The 19,834-nt window shown below is 29.2% G+C and overlaps 1 protein-coding gene across 2 annotated transcripts in view; it reads right to left on the reverse strand.

Annotated features, from left to right (window-relative positions):
• The window catches only part of LOC142320633 (ras-associated and pleckstrin homology domains-containing protein 1-like), a 323,711-nt gene that overhangs the window by 251,262 nt on the left and 52,615 nt on the right, over positions 1 to 19,834 (reverse strand). Inside the window, exon 1 of one of the 2 annotated variants that reach the window (XM_075358653.1) lies at positions 6,662 to 6,680. The exons of the other annotated variant lie outside the window; for it this stretch is intronic. The gene's annotated coding sequence lies outside the window, so the exon portion shown is untranslated. Of the gene's footprint in view, positions 1 to 6,661; positions 6,681 to 19,834 lie in introns of those variants that run through there. 2 annotated transcript variants of the gene reach the window in all.

Consider the following 19,834-nt stretch of genomic DNA (forward strand, 5'->3'; position numbering starts at 1 on the left):
GTTTTTACTAGTTTTTAACCTAACGTGACTTAACGTCCGTGTGAGACGCGCAAAAAACTCAATATAAGACCTAATAATTACTGAATAACGTATCCTCATTATTATAGCCATATTGGAAATTTGTCAGTGGGGGGTTATTGATTCTAAAAATAAAAAAAACAAGTTCGTTTTCATTTAGTAGTTGGGAACACTACAGGACAGGGAATGATAGAAATATGGTAAAAAATTCGGAACACTTTTGGATTATTAACGAATCGCCTCTTCCCATCTACTTTTCAGAGATAATCTTAAATGTGAATGGTTATAAACTACTATTGTCATTCAGATATTAATAATCCATGAAAAATTCAACCGTTGAGTAACGAAAATAAGAATTGTTGAAGATACTTCATGTACATTAGATGTAGATATCGTGCAGGATGAGGTCTGTCTTGTTTTGATTAATCCACAGTTGAAGTATTTGTGGAAAAGAGTGCGACTGAATATGCCCACACAAGATAATTCATGCTACTGACAATCCAGAATAATAGGAAAATATTCAAAATTTGAAGTGGTTAAATATATCCAGTGGTGAAGCTACGGGTATTATCTAAAGGCATAAGGCTGCGCTGTTGTTTGAAGAAAAAGCCTTCAAATCCTTACTTTAGTAGTTGAATCTAATTAGGAAAAGCGCTGGACTCATTTTTTTTTTTCAATCACTGGAGATACCAACTGAAAATAACCTTTTTTTCTTTCTGTCTTATGGCGAAAACTTTCAGGTATGTATTTAATCAAGGGCAAAAAGTTCTTTTTATTAGCGAGCTATGTCGCTTAACACAGAAAGAAAAAAATATGATTTTTGTTTTGGCCTGTAAGGCGGATAGGGAAGAATGGATAGGGAATGGGACAGCTGGAGCTAATCCTTGACGGGTGTCTTCCTTTCCCGGCTATGGATAGAGAGATATCTATTTATTCAACTCTCTTCTTCTTTAAAATTTGTATAAAGGCATATCATAATAAAATAAAAATACAATATTTTTTTTAACGGATCGTTAAAATTAACGTCGACATATTCGAATCCAATCACACTGTTACAACTCCCCTCCAATGCATAAATAAACAACATTTTCGTCATCGGATGATAACGAGATCAAAAGAATATCTCGTATTTTTTCGTAGAATCTGTAGTTAACATTTTTTAAAAGATTTCCATTTATTTTGAACATTCTATCCCATAGTTATCAGTATTAGCAGACGGGACGTTTTCCCAAAAATATTATCGTTTAAATTATTAATTCTTCTAAAATTTCAACTCAGCTTTTACATTCTAATAACAAAGTACAGAAAAAAATGGTTTCTTGATTTTAATCAAACCTGAAGGAGTTTCAAGCAATCGAGTTATTTTCTGCTATCAATTTCGTACAAGAATAATAATAATTTTCCTTCAAAATGGTCAGGTACGCACTAATCGAGAGGCTGTAACACTAATGCCACGCCCGTTAATGATTAATTATCAAATTTTCTAGCAAGCAATTTTCTTTTGTCTTATGAAAATTATTTTTGATTTTTTTTTTTGATAAATATTTCAGTTTTCCGTTCCCAAAAACGTTTAACCCAATCCAGAAACTAATCAGTCTTCATCCAAACCTTTTTCCTCGTAAATAATAAACTGGAAATGATACTTCCTTAGGTAGTGATTTGAAAAAAATAAATAATATATATATATATATATATATATATACAAAACATCAATTTTTCCACTGGTCAGCAAAATACAACATTTTTTATTTTCATACTGCCTGCTATACCAATTCGAACTTTCTGTCCCACAGTTATTAGTATTAGTAGAGGGACGTTTTGCCAAAAATATTTTCGTTTAAATTATTAATATGAATTTTAATATCCTAAAAATTCATATAACACAAGAGCCAATCCCTATGAAAATCACTTTTTTTTTAAATTAGAAAAGCTTCATTTTTTAATTTAGTAAATATTATATATTGATATGTCATCATAATGACCTGATAAACGAGAGATTATTACAATTTATTAAAAAAAAGATTAGATTAAATATTGCCATCTAATTTAAAATATGTAATTCTACGAAAAATTACTTTTGAAAGAATGAGTTTTGTAGAATATAAGCAATGTACATTAAATTTTAATTAAATTGTTCGTTCAATTAAACAATTAAATAAAATAATGAATGACCTTGAACTCCCTGTTATTTATTGCAACATTAATAATGTGCAATCAATTTTATGTTACCGCTTTAAGAAGTAATTACCTTATCTATATCGTGTTACCATAGTAACAAGAAATTATGTAATGAAGTGGTTACATCGATTAACAGAACAAAAAAATTATAATTTACGACTATACGATTGTAAAGAGAGTTTATTAAAAATAATCGAATTTATTTTAATAAATAACTATTAACATAATATCATGTTATCTTATAAATACAAATGATGCGTTTCAGTATGTTAACTAGGTGCTCAGCCCGGCTTCGCTCTGTTCTATGAGGACTAAAAAGGAGATTTATCCCTAAAAATCAAGATTTATCATTGCCCTGAATTTCATTTTTACATGATGTTTAATAATAATAATAATAAATAACTATTAACATAATATCATGTTATCTTATAAATACAAATGATGCGTTTCAGTATGTTAACTAGGTGCTCAGCCCGGCTTCGCTCTGTTCTATGAGGACTAAAAAGGAGATTTATCCCTAAAAATCGAGATTTATCATTGCCCTGAATTTCATTTTTACATGATGTTTAATTTAAAAGTTATTTTAAAAAAAAAAAAACAAGAAAAACATTTAAAATCTTTGATGACCGATAACTTTAAATAACGATCGACAACGTATATTTTTAATTTGGCATATCGATAAATAATTAAAAAATGAATCTTTTGGCTATTTCATAAAAAAAAGAAAAAAAAAGTTGTGCAGCCGGATTTGTGCAACAGAAATGTGCTGTTTACTGCCGCATGAGCAGTCGCATCGAAAAAAGAAAAAAACATAAAAACCACACTTGCAATAAATAAAAACTTTTTGGTATATCTATGGTACTGCTTCTTCTGGTTAATTTGGAGATCATAATAATTAGTATTTCTGATTTCTTAAAATTAATATTAAAAAAAATACATTATTAATTTTAAAAGAAAAACTACACATAATTCAGTCACAGTATTCTGTTATGGGCTCTAAATAAAACTATAAAAATTAATAAAAAATCAGTATTTAATAATAGAAAACATGAATTTTTAAGGTGAATTAAAATATCAGTATTAATAATATAAAAAAACTTTTTTAAAATTATAATGAATATTCGATGAATAATGAATATGAAAATTAAATGAAATCGGAAAAGGATGGTGAAGGATGGTCAGAAGAAACAGTTTTCCAGTTGTATCATGGATAATTTGAGTAAATAATTTTTCGTTATAGTTCATTATTTTATGAAGAAAAACAATCACACAAATAAAAAAACATATTAATATATATTTCGCATATATATCGATTACAGAAATAAATATATATATGACAAGTATAAATAATAAGTACAAGTAATAATATAACAAGTATACACCAAGTATACTAACGAATCGGGATTTTCCGCTAGTGATCGGTACATTCCGGTGCGTTATCTGACCACATTATTAACTAAGGGAGACGGACACACACACAAATGCCATTTATTAGGGTAGGATAAGAAGTACCCTATGCAATAATTTTCTAAAACTAAAATTTATTTTATAATTTGTACTCGCGTTAATGCTTTTTCGTTGCAGAAATAATTTAGCGGCTACTTTATACGTATAGTACACAAAACGTAGATTATAATTTAACCACAGATAATGTGAAAAAGATTTCCCTCTTTCAATTACATAATGACATTCTTAGTCTACATCCACATCTTAGTAAAACAAAAATAAAGCAAAAAAAGGTATAATACGATGCTACAGACTTATTTTTTTCTTAAAATATTCGGTTTTTACTCATTAATAATCTGGTAAGTCCTAGCAAATAAGTTATCTGCACACGATTGGAAGACAGACAATAGAGTGAAGTGCGGCCAATTTTTTTTTCAAATCTCTCCAACTATTAATTTATTCAAAACCATTATCAGATCAACATTAAAATTTACAAAAAATAGTTTTTTTTTTGTTTATTTTGAAAGGTAAAAAAAAGATAGTTATGACATTTCATGTTTTTATGATGGTAAATATATATAAAATTTCACGGTAAGTGTATATACGTTACCGTGAAAGAGCGAAATTAGAGAATGTCAATATTCTCCGGTGAATGTCGACATACACCAAATATGTCGGTGAAAGACCGAAAACTTGCTTATTCGGGCCTTCGCCTATATATTTCGACATATACAGATAAGTTCTGGTGTGGGGATCGAAACGATAACTAGAAAAAAAAAATCACCCAACACCAATCTCTAAGGTAAATAGATTATGATAAACCCTTGTAAAAAAAAAAGGAATTAAAATTTAAACCAAACATAACCTACGCTAACCTACCTCATCTAATTAACGTCAAATATAGAAATTATATATGTTATTCTCCAATACTGGAGGCGATTAATGAAATTCACAATTCATCGTAATATATATTTATAAAAAAAATGTAATCAAATTTTAATCCCTACCAGAGCTATCGGTGTTCGTCGACATATACCGGCGAAGGTCCGAATAAGCAAATATTCGGTCTTTCACCGACCACATTTCATATGTATCGACATTCACCAGACAATACCGACATTTGCCAGATAACGGTCTTTGCCAGACAACATATATATATATAAAATTTATTTTATAAGCTTTTAATGAAGAATAATCTAAAGTATTACTTTTTATCTCATTAAAAGAATAGGAAGAAAAGCTATTATTTAGGGGAAAAAATTAAAATTTGTAATCATATATATATAAATGAATGTTTGTTTGTCCCTTATGCGTTCCTATACCATTCAACCGATTGCGATGAAACTTTGGTGAGTTGTTGTGCGCGCACCCCTCACCAAGGTTTCTGAATCAGTTTGGACCCGCTAGATGGCGCTGGGGTCGAGATATTTCGAAAAATTTTACTTATGGTCCGATTTGGCTCATATTCAGAATATGTGTTACTTACATCTAAAGAAATAACTCAGAAAAAAATGGGGCTGGGGTTGAGATATATGGAAAAATTGCATTTAAGGCTCGATTTGGCTCATATTCAGAATAAATATTAGTTACGTGAAAATAAATATTTTTTGCGAAAAATAGATCCGCTAGATAGCGCTGTGGTTGAGATATTTAGAAAAATTGTATTTATGGACCGATTTGGCACATATTCAGAATATATATTAAGCGAAAAATTTTTTTGCAAAATCTATACCCGCTAGGTGGCGCCGGTTGAGATATTTACAAAACAAACAAATATACACACAGACTTTCTTCTTATATATAAATAAAAGGCAATGTTCATACATGAACCCGCTATAGACTAAAAAACTACTGGACAGATTTACGGGCAGGAAAAGGGATAATGGAAAAAGAGAAAGGGAAAAGTGAAAGGTTAAATTTTGTGAAGTTCTGTAATATTCAGTTTTTTAATGTTTTATCAAATTTTCTGGGACTGCTAGTATATTATAAAAGTATCAATTAAAAACCACTCAAATATAATAGGTAGTAATATAAATTCGCATACATACTTTTTTTTTACAAATCTACGTTTTACACGTGTAATTTAGGTAATTAAAATACGGCCAGTGTGTGCCAGTATGAACAAATGAAATTATTGTAATTGCATTTTATGTAAATTAATGAAATAAAAAATTCACAAATACGTATTTTTTTCTTCAATAAGCATATTTTTTGTTTGTACAGTACTCGTGCGTTGCTTTTTTAAATAATTTAGAATTTAATATTTTTGTCAAAAAATAATTCTAAACCCGTTTTCGTTTCCCACAGTATTAAAAACAATCCTACTGCTATTATTTAAATGGGGGAAGTACAAATTCGACTTTATGATTATAAAACAGAGATAACTTAAGAAAGTTTAAACGATAATGACCTTGCAGAAAACATGACGGGTCTGGATGATTATCTGAATTCAAACGAAGAAGAGGCTACCCCCTAAAGAGAATGGAAAAAACAGTTAATCATTGTGAAGATGTAATAACGCTACAGTAAAATGCAGAGCGGTCGAAAAAGAACATGAAACTAACACAAAGTATTACATTTTTATATATACTGAGGTATAAAATTCGTTATATTACTGCAAAAACGTTTTCTAAATATTAAAACGAAAGAAAAATACAAATTCAAACTCGACTATAAAAAAAATGAATTTTATATCGAATTATTAACTTATAAGTATATTTTATTTTGGAAGTTTTTGAACTACTCTAAAATATTTTTATACGTTCGGGAATAAACAAGAATAAAAAAAAACGTAGCTTAAATATTTAAAAATACTTCTTCTATATCAGACTAAGGTTGTTTTCATAACTTCTTAACTCTTATTTAATATTCCCAGTATTAAATAAATTAAAATCATTCAATTATGTGTTCTTATCGGTTTTACTAATTATTTTAAAACATAAGATCAACGCACACACACACACACACACACACATTAATTAAATCATAAAATAAAAAAAAAAACAAAAATTAGACTGACCTGCTGGATAAACTGCAACTAACTAACTTAACCTACACAATGAGCTTTCATAATAAATGTAATAACTATAACATAGTTGATAATATTATAAAAATGACGAGATACGTATATTTTATAAATTACACAGGCTATGAAGATAAGATAAAAAATTAGTTAAACACACACGATACACTTATGTTATTTACCACTCTAGTCAAACAACGTTCAGGAATAAAAAATATATCCATCCGATACACGAATACATAATAAATATTTACATTACACAAGTTTACACATATTACAAAAGTAATATAAAAAATATTCAGTTAAATCTGAAAAAAATACTTTTATATATTGCAAAAATTTATCTTCAATATTTGTCATAATTTTGACGTCTTATAGATTTTACGGTATCGTCTCCGGCAATTTTTATTACAAAAAACAAAACAAAAAAGATTCATTGCCTATAATAATTATTAAAGGAAAATAAACACGATTCATGGGATCTGAAAAAAACAAATATGCATATAATAATTACATATTTATTTTTGGCAAATTGTGACCGTGAAATTGAAGCAAAATCTACTACAAAGCTAATGAAAATTATTTTTAAGAATCGAACGCAGAAGAATAAATAAAAACTAAATCGATTTTAACGTTTTTAGAAAGAGATGGGATTGTTTTTAGAAACGGACGGGATTAAGTTTTCGAATTTCTAGTTATCGATTTGTCTTTTTTTTTCTTTTCTGTTACTTTTTATTGAAATGCCCATCAGTTGGATAAATTTTAAACTTGCTTATTTTTTATTTTTAATGAAGCGGAGTGTTAGATTTTTCGTATTACGACGAAGATTGAAGACAAAATTTAATATTTTGAAATTTTAATCATCGAGAGGAACACATTTAATATTTCTAGTTGCTAATCGTCACCTAGTAAAGTCAGTTATTTTTATACGGATTTGAATACTAAATCGTGGATATCGGTGTTCTTTGATGGTTGGGTTTCAATTAACCACATATCTCAGAAATGTTGAACTGAGACTGTACAAGACTACACTTCATTTACACTGATACATATCCTTATTCATCCTTTGAAGTATTATCTGAATGGTAATTACCGGAGGCTAAACAGGAAAAAGAGAGAAAAGTTGCTAATCGTTTGTACTTTTTTTGGGCGAAAAAGTTTTTGATCATCGTCCGGATCAAAAAGTTACAAAAAACCTTTCTCGGATATTAAAATATAAATGAAATAAGGTTAAAACTAAAATGAATACTATGATAGTAGTAAGATTAAAACTGAAATAATAAAATCAACGTAACCATTTGGATAAAATATGTAACATGAATAACAAAATCCGATCTAGTACATACTCATCACTTCTTAAGATTCACTGAATGTCCCTCGCAGTGGAACTGCAGCACCTCCTATTTCCACTTGTTATTAACGATAAATTTTAAATCATAAGTCCTCTTTTCTTTAATTCTTTCTTTATATTTGTACAATATAAGCTTAAGCTTAATGTCAGTAGCCCTCCCCCAATTTATGAAAAAGATACAAAAATCTTTGTACGGAACTGTGCGCTTCACAGTTCCAGCGGCGTGGTGTTGGCTGCTGTGCGCATATAGGAAACTGCACGCGAGGCTGCGAGGGAGACAGAGCATTATCGCTCCCACAGTGTCGAACCCCGCGTGTTGGTGGAAAGTAGTTTTTTCTTATTCCGCGTGTGTGTGGACCGTTACTTGATCGTTCCATTTTCTAGTTTAGTCGGTGGAAGGAATACGAAAGCGGTTTAGTTGTTTTTTCAGTAGCGATCAGAAGATGGAAGAAAGCAAGGGTCATTTCATTGCCAAATTTGTCTAAAAACATTCTGGAAGGGCGAAAGATAAAATAATTAGAAAAAACTAATTATGTATTTGTTTCAGTGTACATAGAAATTTAAATTAAGCACCATTAGACTATAGTGTTTTTAAGGAGACATTTATTACGTTTTTATCTAATAGTACTAAAAAATATTATCTGTATAATATTATTTTACAGATAAAACTAATTTTATTATTTATTCGGTTAAACGAATACTTGTGTAATACTCGTATTCTTATGTACCACAATTTTTAATGTGATAAAGTATAGAATTAGATTATTATCCTGTTTCCAGCTATTCTATTTGATTCATTTTTTCGGTTCTTTTATTTTACAGAAAACTTTAACCGTGGCAAAAACTTTTCCTTTCATATTCCTTTTCATTTTCCTTTCATATTCAAAGAAGGAATTTTTTTATTAAGATAGTTTTTGTAGCCGTTGCGTTAATTTAAAGATTAATCAACATTAAGAAAATAAAATAGTTTTTAATTACGTTTTAAAATTTTATAATAGATAAAAATCTTTATTCTAAGGTCTGAAAAATGTTTATAATTTTTTGTTTATATTAAAAACAAGATAGAAATAATTAAAACCTCATTAAAAAATATTACAGTTAAAACAAACTAATGCTACAGTTTTCCAACAGATAACATTTTTAAAAATTAATAAATAATTATTAGAGTAATTAAGAAAGAATAGTATAGTTAATATACAAAAACAAAACAAAACTGTATCTTCAACAACAGTTTTAACTCCATATTAGGGGAGCGACCCTAGGACAGATACTGTCCTAAAATAGAACGACTTAAACTTGGTCGGCAGATGTCCTTTTTCTTCATATTCCTCTGTTGCCAGTTCTTCTAACCATATTCCACTTCACGCCTTCCTTCCTAACGTAACAACTCGCTGAGTTTTTGATAAATTAATAAATCACTACGTTTTACATGATCTGTAGCAATGAGCGAATTACAATAATGAAATTACATCGCTTAATAAGTCTTTCATATGGCCTATTTCAATAGCAATGTATTAGCAAAAAGGATTCTTTTCCTTTTTAGAATAAACTGGATGTAAAAAAAAATGTATCGGACTGTATAATATAATTCTTTTTCAACAAGCCTGTATCTGAAATTGTTTCAAAATGTAAGTAATACATTTTATTATTACACAAACCAAAGAAAGGAATTTAAATAAGGTAAGACTAGGTGAATATGCTATCGCGGTGGACATTGTGTACAAGACAAAATCCAAGAATTTACAAGAATAAAATTTTACTCACAATATTATTTAATTAATAATTAAAAAACCTACTTACAAACAATTTTTTTTATGCGTTCAAGCGCTTTCGGAATAGAATTTCATCATCAGGAACTTAAAAATAAATATTATATTCATTATAAAACTAAAACTTCGTTGTCATATGTAAAAAAGTTGTTTATGTATACAAATAAGATACAACAGTGGTCATCATGGAGACATTCATAATGACAGGACGTTAAGTCGATACAATTTTAAATATACGATGACCACTGTTATATTTTATATCTTTACATACGACAACGAAGTTTTAGCTTTATTAAAAATGTAATGTACAGTTTTAAGTTCCTGATGACGGAATTCTATTTCGAAAGCGCTTGAACTCATAAAAAAATTGTTGATAAGTGGGTTTTTTAATTACTAATTATATAATCATACCAACGGAGCATGTTTGATAAAATTATATTATTTAACCTTAAATAATAAATACAATTTTGATAAAAAAAATTTATAATAATACAACGTAAAAACTGCGCTAAATATTACTCTAAATTAAAATTTAAATCTCTACATATTGAAATCTACGTCGAATTAAAAAGAACTACCCTCAATTTACTACCAATCAATTTGGTGCAGTTTTCAAAAGTTAAAATTTAGTGAAAAAATTATATTTTTTTTTAAATTTTTTATTTCTATTACGTCGATTTTACATTATCATATACATTTTCAAATCGGCTGATAAATTTTGCACATATGCGTAACATGGGAATGAAAAGAAGTATTGGAATGAAATGAAAAATGAATAAAAGTACCTTAGCTACAAAATGCAGCATTTATTTTTCAATGTAATCCCCGTTTACAGTGATACACTTTTTCCAACGTGTGACAAGTTTTTGCATTTCGTCACTGAAACTTTCTGGCGGTTTTTATCAGATCCAAGTGGCCACAGCTTCCTTCACCTCATCGTCGGAGTTGTAATGATTACAACTCTAAAAGATGAGGGAAACCCTCTTAGATGAGGGAAGAAGTGGAAATCGCACGGAGCCAAATCCGGTGAGTATGGCGGAAGCGGAATATGCTCAAACTTCAACTTGCGGAGAGCCTTTGTAGTGGCGTACAATGTGTGAGTCCGCGCATTGTCATGTTGCAAGATTATGGGCATGATGGTCTTTTGAACGGTATTAACGTCTCAATGTATCGTTCGGAGTTCATAGTAGTCCCATGTTCCATAGTAGTCTGTCACAAAAACGTGTTTGGCATCCCAAAACACCGTCAAAAGGCGTTACTTCGCCGAGGCTTGAGTTATACCGATTCGTAATGTTTGTATTCCATGCTTTGCCTTTTTTCTTCCGGGTCGTAATGATATACCCAACTCTCATCCCCGGTCACAATATTGAAAAGGAAGTCGCTTCCTTCGGCACGATAGCGCTGTAAAAGTTCTTCGCAACATTCGACACGACGCTGCTTCTTTTTGTCCGTCAGTTTGCGCGGTACCCATTTTGCACAAATTTTACGGTAACCCAATTGCTCGATAATATGGGCTACTCCGTTCTTTAGATATGCCTAACTAAATAGCGATGCGTTGCTGGGTGATTCGCCGGTCACTTTGAAGCAAATCGTTCGCCTTCTTTCGATGTTTCTCGTCAGTCACAGACACTGGTCGTCCGTTGCGAGATGCGTCCTCAATTGTCGCTTTACCAGCTTCAAATTCGCGAAATTTCAACGCCCAACTATTCACAGTACTCCTGTCAACACTTTCACTAACGTAAACCGCTTTGACGATAAAAAATATTCGTAGGCTCACATTTTCTGCTGTTAAAAATTCGATCACTGCGCGCTGTTTTCAGTGTTGACATATTGACCGTACTCGACTCCATTTTAACTCCTACTGAAAACAAACCGGTAAACAGATTTCAACGCATTATCGCAGGTTTGTAGAGGGAGAGTTTAGCTATCATATGCTGCCACGCCCAACTCGATAGTACCTGCTGTCTCCATGTAGCATGCTATTGTGCAAAATTTATCAGCCGAACCTCGTATATTAATTTCAAATATGTGCAAGCAAAGATCTCAAAGGAACGCAGAAAATCGATATTAAATACATCTGAGCGGAGGTAACGTAACCTAAACTTTAATAGTCGAATTTTTTTATCATAACTTTTGAAAAAATTATCTTGAAATTTTTCGTGAAAATAGTTTGATAAAAATCCAATCTAAGTAATAATGACAAACGTCTACGTGATCGTGTTAACATCGCTATCCTTCCACTGATGTTCTTACAGGACCACCAAAGAAACTTCCTCAAATAAATAAACAAAGAATAATCGAAATCGGTTAACTTTTTCAAGGAAGGCTTGAAATTGAAATAAATTTTTAAAAATCACGAATTGAGAACCACCTCTTTTTTTGTATGTTTTTATCGTAAAATAAAACCAATTTTCGAAATATTTCCATACAAATTGGAAAAATTGGCAAACTGTAATTTGTTTCCAAGGAAGATACATGTGTATACATTTGTCCAGCACGTTATAGAAACAAAATAAAACATATTCCTGTTTACAGATAATAATATAATTTACTCAAAATAATACATGAACTGATACAAACAGTAGTATTTTTAAACAATTAATTACATTTATTATCTTTTTCTTCCCATATTTGATTTTTGCTTTTATTTTTAATTATCTTAATACATTAATTAAACAAAACAATTTTATTCTAAAAAAAAGTGAAAAAAGTTCAGCATAAGCATTTCAAAAGCAGAAATCAAGTTACTATATATAAAACCTAATTGCGTGACCTTTAATCATGCGATATTTTATTTTTCCGTAAATTACACCCTAAAAGTTTTCCCCTAACTAAAACAATTATTTATACGACGATTAAAATGGAAATACAATTCAATTTTATTTTTCTAAAACTCAAAAACTACGCCCTTTCTAATTTATTAAATTACAATGACATTAATTAAAAAATTGTTTTAAAACTGTTCACCGAACTAACTCTCTCGACACCAATCTGGTTTGCCGTTCTTGATTGCTTTATCGTATAATGGCATCAGGTGGTCTAAAAACATTTAATAACTTTTTTTTTAAATGGTATACAGTCGTGTAATTTTACAACGAAACGATAAGTAATTAAAAAATGCAATTATAAAAAGTTAAATAAATAAAATTTGTAGCCTCATATTTCAGTCACATCAATTAATTGCATAAACTGTATAATTAGAGCAGTTTTAAAAAATATTTCTTATAATTTATTACAAAAGTACAACTGACCAAAATTTATTAATTTATTTTGCATAAAGCAATAAAAGTACTCACAAAAAATCTAGTTTATGTAATTATTACTTAACTGGCTTTTTAATATAGTCAGAATAACTATATTAAAGGGTTTAGTATGGTGAAGTCAAAAATGGGGTATCGGTTTCTTTTTTTTATACAAATCTTTACGTTTTAGGATCCAACTAGTTCATATAGACAAAAAACGTATGTATATGTGTATGAGCGTACATATGTGTCGTACTGCTTTTGGCCTTATATCTAAGGATTGACGGAACCGATTTTCTTCAAATTTGGCTCAAATATTTATACGTTTGGAACATTGATCATATTACATTTTTTTCAAAATTCATTCAGCAGATGGGAGATATAGCGAAGACCAATTTCGATTTTCTTCAGACACGTTAGAAAAAACTTTATTAAATCAAATTTGTTGCTGCATATATAAATAATTCAATTTTTTTCAAAAAAAAAAATCAACCGTCACCTCTTAAAATTGAAATATGTTTTTTTGTTCTATCCCCATTCGGTTTTAATATTAAACTTTTTTTTTTGTAATTTATACATCATATAAAGGCTATGAAAAAATGTCTACAATTTTCCAAAATTAAAAATTCAAGTCCTTAATTCAAAAAAGTTTTTTTGAAAATCTTTAAGTTCTTGTTTATTGACGAGGGGTGTTAAGATTCAGAGAAAATTTTACTTAAGCAAATTAGTTATGTTAACCTATATATGAATATTTTTAGAAAAAGTTTCTTTTTTAATTTACTCCCAATTTCTAAAAAATATAATATTCTGTTTTTTGGATACAACTCTTTAATTTTTTTATTATTGAAAAAAGATATAAAAGATATATATATATATATATATATATATTTTTTTTTTTTTTCTTTTTCACTTTAAGGGCAATTAAAATATAAGTAGCTTTGATCCCTATAATAAAACCCAGACCCAAAAAAAGCAACCATTTTTTTCATTACTATCATCAAAGTTATACTTTATTTTTTCAATATTTTTAAATAATCCTTTTTTTAAATTTAATTAATTTTTGTTAAGGATCACTTTTTTATAATAAAGAATCCACTAAACTGTCCCAACATAGTAAAGAAGTCCCAAAAATCAAAATATTTTTTATTTGAAATTAGGAAGACATTTTGATACTTAAATCTTATTTTGTTAATCATCATTATGAATATGTCTCATTGATACGGGATCCAAAAATTTTTTAAATTCTGAATTTTCATTTTTATTTATATTTAAACATTTATTATGAAAGTAAAAATATGAGTTTTAATTATCGAATTGAAAAAAACTTTCCGGCGAAACCGAAAAAAGGTTTTGCTATGAAAAAACTGCTCAAGATATTATATTACGACCGGCTTAGCCGGGAAATTTATGTAATATTTTGCCAGCTTTTATATTTATTTGTATAATAAATACACGATCACATAACAAACCAGAGTAGCAAATCAACCGCATAAAATAACTACACAGCTGCATGTAAAGGTTTATTTCTATTTTTATTAAATTAGTCAATAAGAATGGAGATGACTTTATTTAAGAACTAAAACAATCAATTTTGAATTATTAATTTTGCAAAGTTTTTGTAGGTAGTTTCTTCTTTAAAGTAAACTCTTCCTATATTGAATTTTAAACAACCCCTAAATGACTGTCGTCAAAGTTTATTAAATTCCATTTCTTTTTTAGTGCCCACATTGCTTATCAGAAAATTCTTGACTTTTTTTGTATACTAAACTGTAAAAATAATTTCAGTTAAAAATCATTGCTACCTAAATTACAAAGGCCGGGCGTTGACTGACACTGATTTTTTGAAAAAAATACTATTCACCAAAACATAAATGTGTAACGATCTCCTCCTTGCTGCTTAACACATATATCTACTCACTCATATGTATTAATCTAATAAATTTTAATTCTAAGGAACTTTAATACAAACAATTTTATATAATAACCATAACCATTGACCTACGCAAACATTTATTAATGTAATAATTAATACATAGATTTAACTGCGAAATTTTATTATATTTATTCAACAAACATTTTTAGCACTAAATACTTTTAAATGGAAATGTGTAATTTTCTGGAATAGCATAAATTCCAGAAAATTACACATTGCTGTTTTACCGTAATATTAAGCGATGTAAACTTGTAGTAACAGAATCATTGAATTAATTTCATTCTTTACATTTTTTACATTTTATTTTCAATTTTTTACATTTTTTATTTTCAATTTAAAAATCTGATGTAGACACCACATGACTTACTTGTACGCCTATTAAATTACATATACACATTTTATTAAAATGAAAAGTACATAAAATTTTATTTGATAAATAACGTCTGATATTTTTCATTTTTTATTGTTATTATTTATTGTAAAAGTTTTTTTTTACAATCAGAGGTTAATAATTATTATAAGTTAAAAGAAATCAAATGAAGTCGGATTAAACTGATGTGCCTTCCCCTTGTAAGAACCAAATATTTTATTTATTAAAATTTTGTTTTATTATAACTCTGGAACCAATAAAAATAAGTACCACTTATGATATATCGTTGAAAAAGCTCTCAATGAGAGATTATTAATGCAGTTAAGAAAAAGTTCAAAACCTAGATTGTTTTTTGAATTTTTGGCTTTTTTTTGGACCTGTCAATTGCAATCAAAAGGAGAGGTGCTCAACTAGATATTAGAACAATCCTAAATCCAAAATTTCAACATCCTACGGCTAATCTTTTTTGAGTTATGCGAGATACATTCGTACACACGTCACGCCGAAACTAGTCAAAGTAGATTCAGGGACGATCAAAATGGATATTTCCGTTGAAATCTGAAAACCGAAATTTTTCGCGATCACAATACTTCCTTTACTTCGTACAAGGATATAAAAATAATACTTTTTAATCGTTAGCTTGTTATTTCAATGGCGTCTAGTCAATATCTAATTAATTTTAAATAGAGATACTGGAAATGCAAGATTCACATTTAAAAATATATTTCTTCTTTAATAGAATTATAATCGATTTCCCCGATAGCTACGCTTAAAATAATCGTAATCTAGGATTAAAACATATTCATTTAATTACTCGTAACTTACGGAGGGATGTACTAATACAGTTATTTCCTTTAATAATAGTTCAAAACGTTTTGCGATACTCATTCTAAATGACGAAAAAAGGCAAGAGGGATCATTCTTCATATCTAAATCGTTAAAACGATACTAATGATCTTTCTTACAAGCGCCTGAAACAGCGCGGCGTGACGAATCGTCTGACTGCATTAGGCTATTCAGTATTATTGAAGAGCCGACCTTAGCATCAGACTGTGAGAAGTATAAACGAAAAGACGACTGCTCCTGCTCTATCGCAACACGTAATCTGTAAGCTACGGTGTTCTGTGAACGCAAAGAAGAGCGATCTATACCGTATAAATACGAATCGATTTTAATAAAATATTTATTTATTCATGATATGTCAAAATCTACAGGAGTAGGTAGACTTTTAACAGATTGTTGTTCTTAATCTAAGATTCTAAGATCTTTAATAACTTTTGAATGCGACACATTTGTGACAATAAATTGCAATAGTTTCATTTATCTGTATCGCGATCGTCTAATGGTATGCTATATCACAGTCTTAGTGCGAACGTGACATCATAAAACTGATCTTTACCGTCGCATCTGATGCAATAATCAATCGGTATAATGGTTAAGAAGCGTTTGAATTATCGACTTACGTAACATTTAATTTCCATAAAGAGTTTGGCAGATGTACAACAAAAAATAAATAATTATATTAAAACATTAAATCAGAAGAGAAAAATAACATAAAATTAATATGAAGCGCAGTAATTTTCAGTAATAGCAAACAGATCATGTATATATAGACAACCTATTGATAGGCAATTTATTCTGTTCGAGTAAATCTATTTACGGCACGCAATGATAAATAACACCGTATATCTAGGTTCCATAATTAATAAGTAAATAAGTACCCGCATTTCTACGAATAATTGATTGGAAATACCGTATTAAAAGTCATTAAGTGAAATAAAATATACCTACACAGACAATAGATGTAAGTAAAATATAATTATTATTTTTACGATAAAATTTAACCTATTAAAATATAACAAGCATACCGTGTAATAAATTGTAATGTAATGAAATTTAATACAAGCAGTTATATAATAAACAACAAAAATTGTACAACAGAAGTAGAATTGTAAGTAAATCATTGTTTTATAATCATTAAAAATAGTAAACGAATTATTATATACATATAAAATATCAAGAAAATTTAACGATCCAAATAGGTGGTAGAATATACCTCTTTTATTGGCAGGTGATCAAAATCGGAACTAAACCTAGAACAGCAAGATCGACAAGATAACAAGGTAAAAAAATCATCATATCTTCCTATCCTGTTCATAATGACATTAAATTTGCCACAGTCCTTAACTTAAGTGTATTAAGCCTCTTACGTCTGATCAACACAACGACAAGATTATGTGAAGAGGCTGCTTACTTCGAGAATATAATGCTACATCGATTTAAGAAGGATTACTTCATGCCGATATATTATTCAGGGAAAAAGTTAAACGTAATTTAAGGTTTGTTTAAATGTCTAGAAAATTTTATTATATTTTAACTCAAATGATTAGTAGTGCGTAATATTTCTGAATTTGGGTTTTCTATGTGTGATATGCAGCTGCGTGTAGTTAATAAGAAAGACTGCCGTGTAAAGTTCATCTACACAAAAAATGTCTATCATTTTAATTGTTAGTTACATGTTTTTCTTTAAAGTTGCGATAATATTTTCGTTAGTTCCGAAATTCTACCTATTTGTTTTAAGGAAAAACAACGAGTAAACTACCTTAACGCTAGCCTACTTGGAAGTGTAAATTGGGTATTTTTTTTAAGAATTATTAATTCCGTATAGTTTTTCCAATACTTTCGTTAGTTAGATAGCAAGTTATCCCTTAGACTTAGGTAAATTTAAATTTCCAACACCACGCTGGTAAGGTTCGAACACCTGAGTCGATAGTTCCTGTAATAATATTGGGAGTTCTAAAACCGGAAAATTCTATTTATAGGGTATTATTCAATATCTATAGATAATTAGAGCCAATTTTCTAAAGTGGGGCACCTAACATATAAAATACAAGGTAACAAAATGAATAAGACAATGAGAAATATACTTGTATAAGTACTGTACTTATTTTAACTTATGTAATAAATCGTACGGACATTATGCGTTATATTAAACGTAAACTTTAGTAGATAGTTAAAATAATATTATATTTTATGTATGTAAATGAAGGTTACACTCGTAGTCAAATGCTGCACAAGCTGTAATACGACGCCCTAACCTCAATAATTGAAACCAATAACGACTAAATAATCATTCAAATGACGTAATTTATAACTTTAACACTTTAACATAATACCTGTACGTCCACGAAAAATAATAAAACAATATAACACGTAACAAATCAGAGAATGAAATATAACTTTTGTGATAAAAAGTAATTTATCTTCACGTACACGCTGCACATACTATTGGGAAATAAGATACAAAAAGGGGAAACAATAAAACTAAATGCCAGCTACTACAACTAATACTCTTACTATGGTTTTAGTAACAGGATATAAATACGTCATAATCACCTCGAAGAATATGCATAGGATGAAACGCAGCAAATAAACCTAAACAACGCCATATGAATTTTTAATTGTAAATACTTTTTAAATATATAATTAAATTTAAATTAAATATAAAACCACTTATTTAAGACTTGAATAGAATACTAATAGCGTAAATAAAATAAAACATCATTAAAGAAAAGAAGAAACTGTACGGCTGATAACTAATTTAAACTTAATGACATAGTGGTTATGAAAATAAAAACCCAAGAAAAGTGATTTCATAGGAGAAAAAATACGAAATGCAACTGTTAATTCTTATTTTAAATTAAGGAGCGGTATAATTAGTCCAACGTTAAACTCATCTCAAAATCAGCTGATTTTCGAAGTCGGAAGTTCTAAGGTTCGAGTTCTTGTAAAAACAGTTGCTTTTATATGGATTTGAGTGTTAGATTGTGAATACCGGTGTTATTTGGTAGTTGGGTTTCAATTAAGGAAGGCAATGGCAAACCACCCGTAAAACCTGCCAAGAAAATTCCAACGGCAAAAACATCAACGCCTATGGAATCGCCAAGGATCGGATACGACTGCATGGCTAAATTTGATTTTTGGTAATCACAATATACTTTCAAAAATAATATGGGATAGGCGACGATAAAAAAAAAAAATGTTAAAACGTGCAAATGAAAATTATATTAGGTAAACACCACGCTTAAGTTGTATAACTGACGGGGAGAAATTTGTGGCAGAAATCTTGAGAAAGAGGCCAACTAATCTTAGTCGGTCGATATTAAAACATATAAATTTAGTTAATCTGGCGCTTGAAGAAAATAAAGAAAGTCAAAACTGTGCAAAAATAAAAATTGAACACATCTTTCCTCGATCGCCCGTCGGTGAGCGTACGATGTAACGTACTCGTACTTTCTTGTACGCTCTCGTTTTCATAACAAGGGAGGCAGCTACTGTCTTCAGTAGTTCTACAGTCTTCAAGTTCACGCTAAATAAAGCTGCACAAGATATCCCTTGTACTTCCTGTTTGTTATTATTATACGAATCGATCGCACCACTCAAAACTACCAGATGAAAGGTAATAAAAAAGTTACGTAATAGATGTACGATAAAATGAGCAAGCC

The sequence above is a fragment of the Lycorma delicatula genome, chromosome 2 (genome assembly GCF_047948215.1).
Source record: "Lycorma delicatula isolate Av1 chromosome 2, ASM4794821v1, whole genome shotgun sequence".
Lineage (NCBI taxonomy): Eukaryota > Metazoa > Arthropoda > Insecta > Hemiptera > Fulgoridae > Lycorma > Lycorma delicatula.